At 45.5% G+C, this 7,829-nt stretch overlaps 1 long non-coding RNA gene across 1 annotated transcript; it reads left to right on the plus strand.

The window, feature by feature from the left end:
- Positions 1-2,088: 2,088 nt before the first annotated feature.
- LOC122458592 lies at positions 2,089-4,755 on the plus strand. The gene is made up of 2 exons (XR_006278645.1): positions 2,089-4,190; positions 4,326-4,755. It is a non-coding gene; the product is annotated as an uncharacterized LOC122458592 (long non-coding RNA).
- The last annotated feature ends 3,074 nt before the right edge of the window (positions 4,756-7,829 follow it).

The following is a 7,829-nucleotide window of genomic DNA, read 5'->3' on the forward strand; positions in this document are numbered from 1 at the left end:
CTCATGCACATAGCTGCCAAGATTTATTCAACTCTACATTACATTTATTGCAAGTAGCTTATCTCCGCGCACATGCCCCCTCAGGCAGTGGGAGCAGGCTTTAGGTTAGGAATCTGAAGGGAATGCTGGTGCTGAAGGTGCACAAGCACCCCTGGCTTGAAGTAGTTTCCACCATACACAGAGTTTTCAGATTTCAGAGTAGCAGCCGTGTTGTTCTGTATTCGCAAAAAGAAAAGGAGTACTTGTGGCACCTTAGAGACTAACACATTTATTTGAGCATAAGCTTTCGTGAGCGACAGCTCACTTCATCGGATGCATTCAGTGGAAAATACAGAGGGGAGATTTATACACACACACACACACACACACACACACACACACACACACACACACACACACACACACACACACAGAGAACAAGAAACAATGGGTTTTATCATACACATTGTAAGGAGAGTGATCACTTAAGATGAACTATTACCAGCAGGAAGGTGGGGGGGCAAGGAGGAGAACCTTTTGTGGGATAATCAAGGTGGACTTACAGTTGTGTTTAGTGGCTTTCAGCACCCCTACTACAAAAATTGTTCCAACGCCACTAGCTGGAGCCACAGAAAGCGTGTGTAGGGAAGACGGACGCTGGACCGCTGAGGAACTGGGCCAAGAGCCGGGGTCAATGAGGAATCAGGAGACTGAACTCCTTAAAGGTCAGGAATCGGGGGAGGGGGTATGCAACTCGGGTGCAAGAATCTCTCCCTGCATCCCTGCCTGTCCTCTGCCCAGGGAGACCGGGGCAAAGAGCACCTCTACCCAGGAGCAGCGCCGGGGAAGTGCAGCTGCTCTTCTCCTTCCCAACTCCTACCGCCGAAAGGCCAGAAGCGTTTCGCTCCGACGCCCTAAGCTGCCCTCCCCTGAGCCTGCGCTCACACTTGCGAGGTGGGAGAGGGGGCTGGCCAAGGGAAGTTCAGTCGTGTCCCGCGGCCGGCGCCACACGAACCCGGAGCGCACACAAGGTGCACAGTGAGGACGGTGCAGGGTGCACGGTATGCGCGTGCACAGGGGGCAGCCGCTGCCCGTTGCACGCGGGCTGGGCTGGGAGCATGCAGGAACAGGTGTAGCGCTGGACGCCGACCGCTCGCGCCGCCGAGCACCTTCCCGGGTCCGGCACGCGCGCCTCCAGGCCACGAGGCAGCAGCGCGCGCTCGAGCAGCGGGGAGGGGGGGGGGGGGAAAGAGAGAAGAGGCGGTGGCCTGTGCGCTGATTGGCTACTCCGAGCCGGGTTCCCCGCCCACCCTGTGTGCGAGCGCGAGAGTTGGAGGGGGCGGGGATTGGTTGCTATGGGACTGACGTCAAAGAGTGTCGGGGCCGGGAGCGGAGAGACACGGAAAAGGTCAAACTAAAGGCGAGGAGCAGAGGCGGCCGGAGTGGCGGGGGGCCGGGAGCGGGGCTCGACCCACCGCCCCTCGGGGCGTCCCCCGGCCCAGCCCCGCTGGCGGGACCAGCCGGAGCCCCCGGCCCGTCACAGGTAGAGGCGGCTTGAGAGCCCCGCACTACGGGCCGCGCCTTGGGGCACGGGCGGGGGGGGGGGAGCAAGGATCCCTTCCTCCCCCCGCCCCCCAACACTGGGGCCAGGCGGGGTGCGCCGGGCAGTAGGGCACCCCCTTTCCCTCACATTGTCCCGGATCCCAATCAGACTGTGGGGTTCTCTGCTGGGGGGAGGGGAAGGACCTCTCTTCCCTTCCCCCACAGTTGGTCCTGTGTGGGGGAAGGGGGTGGTGGGGGAAGGACCTTTCCCCTCCCCCTCTCCCCGCATTGGTTCTGTATTGGAGAAGGGATCCGCTATGGGAAGAACCTCTCCCCTCCCCCACCCATTGGCTTTGTGGCAGGGGCGGGGGTGGAATGGGAAGAACCTCTCCCCTCCCCACCCATTGGCTTTGGGGGGGGCGGGGGTGGAATGGGAAGAACCTCTCCCCTCCCCCACCCATTGGCTTTGTGGGGGGGCGGGGCGGGGGTGGAATGGGAAGAACCTCTCCCTCCCCCACCCATTGGCTTTGTAGGGGGGGCGGGGGCGGGGGTGGAATGGGAAGAACCTCTCCCCTCCCCCACCCATTGGCTTTGTAGGGGGGGCGGGGGCGGGGGTGGAATGGGAAGAAACTCTCTTCTCTCCCCTGTATTGGCCCTGTATTGTGGGGGAGGTGGCATGAGAAGGACTGCTTTTTCTTCCCCTCCCCTCACCCAGTTGGCCCTTTTTGGGGAGCAGCATGAGAAGGACTTCTCTTCCCACCTCTTTGCCCTTGCTCTGATTGCCCTATCAAGGAGGGGTGGGCAGAGTGATGAAATGTGGCTATCCATTGACTGCTCCATCCTTCTGAGAACTGGATTCTCAAGCGGGATGGGCTGTCCAATAGTGCTTATTCTATTACCCCCAAAAAACTGATGTTGGACGTGGACGCTATGGCCCTGAAGGGCAAGACTGTGGGATGGGGCACAGGCAGCATTCTCCACTCAATGTGCTGCTCATGGAGCCTTCGGGAAGCTTAGGGATAAATTGCAGTCTTCCCACGAATGAGCACTCTGGGGTAAAGGATCAAATGCAGGATCTGTGGCACAAATCATGCACTTCAAAAGAGTGAGTTACCAGGACCATCAATAGGTAGAGGAAGTAGTTGGTTCACACGCTCTACCCAACAAGAGGGTTAGACCTGAGGCAAAATGCCAGATTGCATGTGAAATCACAAACTGTAAGTATACAGGTGAGCAGATATTGTTTAGAGAGGAGGGACAGGTCCTGTATTTAGGGCACTAGCCTGGGTCTTAGGAGATTGGGGTTCAACTTCCTGCTCTGCCACAGTGTTCCCATGTGACCTTGTACAAATCACACAGTCTCTCTGTGCCTCTTGTTCCCCCTCTATATAAATTAGGGATAATGTTTCTATACGCTGACGGGTGTATGCAAATAAATGTTAATGATTGACTTGCTTACCTACTATGGTAATGGTAAATTACTTATTTATACTGCAGTCGTGTTGAGTGTTTCCAGTCTTTATTTGACTCTGCTTCCAGGAATTCTATGCTTAGTGAAAAATTCTCATGTAGAGAGGATGAATTTGAAAAGAGATAACACTCCAGTTTAGTCCTAATCTGTTCCATTGCACTATTTTCAAGGTGCTATACTTAAGTATTTAAGGTACCACAACTTCACATTGAGAATAACTTCAGTGTGGGCTTTTTGCTATATTTGCATAGAATAGGGCTATATCTTTTTTTCCCACGATTAGAGGAGCAGAGTGGACATAATTTTTTTTTAAGTGCATCTATCTAAACAGCCACATGTCTGAAATGAGTGAGATGTCAACCTTACTGTTATGGGTGAGAAGTACTCGATGTACTTGATATGCTCAAGAACGCATCTTTGCAATCAGTTTGCAACTTACCACAGTACAGTTTTTTGTACTTGCCAGAGCATTGACTCAATGCCACCTGAGTCTGCCTGCCAGTACTTTTGCAGGAAAGTAATAAGGAAGGCTGATGACAGGAAGTTCCCAGACCTGGTAATGAAGTGAAATATTTCAGCTTCAAGGAAACTTTCACCTCTCGGCTGACTTATTTATGTAACGATGTGATAGCTTTTTGTTGTTTGTTCATTTTTTAAATTATCAAGCAGCTTAGTCTCCATAGACACAAACTCAGCAGTTTCCTGGAGTGAATTTGACTAAGAGTATTTTTTTTTAAGTTTTACTATAATTCTGGTTTTCAGATTCCATCTGGCAAGCAGTTTTCCTTCTATTTTGGCTTTTATGGAAAGGTGCAAGCATTGTACAGGGCAAAAAGAGGATTTATTGACTAGTATCTAGGTTTTTCCAGTAATTTGAACTACAAGTATCACTTCTAAAGTTTGTATGTAATTGGCATAGTCAGTTTTAATGTTTAGACGTCCCCTCAGGGAAACTGCTAGGTATGTGGGGTAAGGGATGGACATGTCCAAAAGGGCACAGTGAAATTACAAAAGAAAGGAGCTGTTTCCCTCTCTTAACAAAACCAGTTTCATTAATTTAATCCTTAATATTCAGGAGACCTGAAAATACAAAGTACCCAGTTTCATAACTTCCCCAGGCATCTTTAATTTGTACAAGCAGCACTTAGTCAGCAGGTCACTCTAGAGTAGGATCTGACAAGAAACAGTCCAGTGAAAGGTTTCAGAGTAGCAGCCATGTTAGTCTGTATTTGCAAAAAGAAAAGCTACAGATGTAGCTCAAAAGCTGATGCTCAAATAAATTTGTAGTCTCTAAGGTGCCACAAGTACTCCTTTTCTTTTAGTCAAGTGAAAGAGTCTTATTCAATTCATCATGTATTGGCAGACAGCTAAAAAGTGACAATTTTTTAAAGTGCTTATATACAAATGATAGAAGTCTAAGTAATAAGATGGGTGAATTAAAGTGCCTCATATTAAATGAGGATATTGATATACTAGGCGTCACAGAAACTTGGTGGAATGAGGGTAATCCAATGGAACACAATAAAACCAGGATGCAAAATATATCGAAAGAACAGGTTGTGCTGGTGGTGTGTGGCACGATATATGAGAAAGTATAGAATCCAATGAAGTAAAGATCTTAAATGAGCCCAACTGTACCATAGAATCTCTGTGAATAGTAATTCCATGCTCAAATAATAAGAATGTAGCAGTAGGGATTATATGACCAGGATGGTGATAGTAACTGTGAAATGCTCAGGGAGATTAGAGAGGCTATAAAAATTTAAAAAAATCAGTAATAACTGGGGATTACAACTCTCCCCATGTTGACTGGGTACATCTCGGGACGGAATGCAGAGTTTCTTGACATCTTAAATAACTGCTTCTTGGATCAGCTAGTCCTGGAACCCACAAGAGAGAGGAGAGGCAATTCTTGATTTAGTTCTAAGTGGAGCACAGGGTCTGGTTCAAGAGGTGAATATAGCCAATATATTGACCATAAAATAATTACATTTAACATCCCTGTGGTGGGGAAAACACCACAGCAGCCCAACATGGTGGTATTTAATTTCAGAAAAGGTGATACACAAAAATGAGGAAGCTAAAAAGAAATTAAAAGGCACAGTGCCAAAAGTGAAATCCCTGCAAGTTGCATGGAAACTTTTTAAAGACACCATAATAGAAGCTCAACTTAAATGTATATCCCCATTTAAAATACATAGTAAGAGAACCAAAAAAGGAAGCATGCTAAACAATCAGTGGGGCCACTGGACGATCGAGATGCTAAAGGAGCACTCAAGGACGATAAAGCCATTATGGAGAAACTAAATTAATTCTTTGCATCAGTATTCACAGCTGAGGATGTGAGGGAGATTCCCAAACCCGAGCCATTCTTTTTAGGTAACAAATCTGAGGAACTGTCCCAGACTTGGGTATCGTTAAAGAGGTTTTGGATAAATTGATAAACTAAACAGTAATAAGTCACCAGGACCAGATGGTATTCACCCAAGAGTTCTGAAGAAACTAAAATGTGAAATTGCGGAATTACTAACTGGTTTGTAACCTATCATTTAAATCTGCTTCTGTACTAGATAACTGGAGGGATAGCTAATGTGACATCAATTTTTACAAAGGCTCCAGAGGTGCTTCCAGCAATTACAGACCAGTAAACCTGACTTCAATACCGGGCAAACTGGTTGAAACTATAGTAAAGAACAAAATTGTCAGACACATAGATGAACATAATTTGTTGGGAGAGAGTCAACATGATTTTTGTAAAGGAAAATCGTGCCTCACCAATCTACTAGAATTTTTTGAGGGGGTCAACAAGCATGTGAACAAGGGGGATCTAGTGACTATAGTGTACTTAGATTTTCAGAAAGCCTTTGAAAAGGTCCCTCACCAAAGGCCCTTAAGCAAAGTAAGCTGTCATGGGATAAGAGGGAAGGTGTTCTCATGGATTGGTAACTGGTTAAAAGATAGGAAACACAGAGTAGGAACAAATGATCAGTTTTGAGAATGGAGAGAGGCAAATAGTGTTGTCCCACATGGGTCTGTACTGGGACCAGTACGGTTCAACATATTCATAAATGATCTGGAAAAAGGGGTAAACATGAGGTGGCAAAATTTGTAGATGGTTCAAAACTACACAAGATAGCTAAGTCTGAAGCAGACTGAAGAGCTACAAAAGAATCTCCCAAAAATGGGTGACTGGGCAACAAAATGTCAGATGAAATTCACTGTTAAAAATGCAAAGTAATGCACATTGGAAAACACAATTCCAACTATACATATAAAACGATAGGGTCTAAATTAGCTGTTCTCATTCGAGAGAGATCTTTGAGTCATTGTGGTTTCAGAGTTTTTGACTGCACGTTAACAGAATGTTGGGAATCATTAAGAAAGGGATGGATTATAAAACAGAAAGAATCCTATTGCCTCTATATAAATCCATGGTACACCCACATCTTGAATACTGTGTGCAGATGTGGTTGCCCCATCTCAAAAACAGATGCATTGGAACTGGAAAAGGTTCAGAGAAGGGCAACAAAAATGATTAGGGGTATGGAACAGCTTCCGTATGAGGAGAGATTAATAAGACTGGGACTTTTCACTTGGAAAAGAAACGACTAAGGGGGGGATATGATAGAGGTCTATAAAATCATCACTGGGGTGGAGAAAGTAAATAAGGAAGTGTTGTTTACTCCTTCTCATAACACAAGAACTAGGGGGTCACCAAATGAAATTAATAGGCGGCAGGTTTAAAACAAAGAAAAGGAAGTATTTTTTCACGCAACACATAGTCAACCTGTGGACCTTCACAGCATCTTCTGGCAAGGAGTTCAAGACTACACCATGTTCAAAAAAGAACTAGACAGGATACTGGGCTAGATGGTCCTTTGGTCTAGCCCAGGATGGCTGTTCTTATGTTCATTAATCTCAGCAGTTTTAGAGAGGTCATATTTTAACATGAATAAATTAAACTTGAAACCTTTTTTCCATAAGTATTAGGCACAAATATGTGTTCCTACCTACATACCTTTTTGCTTTGTTCTTTTTCTTTAGACACTTAATGTAAGCATTGCAAAATTCCAGATCTCCATGGATTATATTCCTCAATTTCGTATCCTGATGTAGTTTATAACATTTTTTTTCTTCTAAAAAAGGCTGTTTATCTTCAGGATCCCAGTGAAACAATAAATGGTGTGGTTTGTTACTCTTTAACAACTGTTCACTATTGGATTGGAGAAATTTGTATTATTTTTATCTTGGCATATGGAAAGCCAGTGCTGCCAAAACGTATCTGGGAGTGACATCAGCATTTCCTTGAGTCATTTGTGTCTAATGGCTCCAAGTAGTTAACTTGTGTGCTACTTGAATATTTATGTAAAGTGTACTCTACATCCCATCCTGCAATTCATTCTCTCCCTCTCTCTCTCACACACACACCTACCTACCTACCTTCCTTTTAGGCCTTGGAAGTCAGTGGTAATAAGTTATTAGTCCTCTACTGTGTCAAATGTCTACACAATTTGCTAATATTCTAAGGGTATGCTCAAATGTTACACTGCTGGTTTTGATAAATAACTTGGAGTACAACACAGTTAGTTCTCCAGATACTATCCAATAATAGACAATTCTCTTGCGTCACTTTACTTCCAGTGCTGGATGTGGAGATAGATGTAAATGAAATAGGATTTATAGTGAGGATGGTTTGTTACATGCCAGTTACACATAGGCTAACTAGTGCTTTAATTACACATCGTATAATTCTCTGGTGTAGATGGGCCTCTGCTGGTTTCAACAGAAGTTAAAGGTGTGTTAGGACTACAGGATCAAGCGCTTTGTACATTGTCAC

The sequence above is a fragment of the Dermochelys coriacea genome, chromosome 2, assembly GCF_009764565.3.
Source record: "Dermochelys coriacea isolate rDerCor1 chromosome 2, rDerCor1.pri.v4, whole genome shotgun sequence".
Classification (NCBI taxonomy): domain Eukaryota; kingdom Metazoa; phylum Chordata; order Testudines; family Dermochelyidae; genus Dermochelys; species Dermochelys coriacea.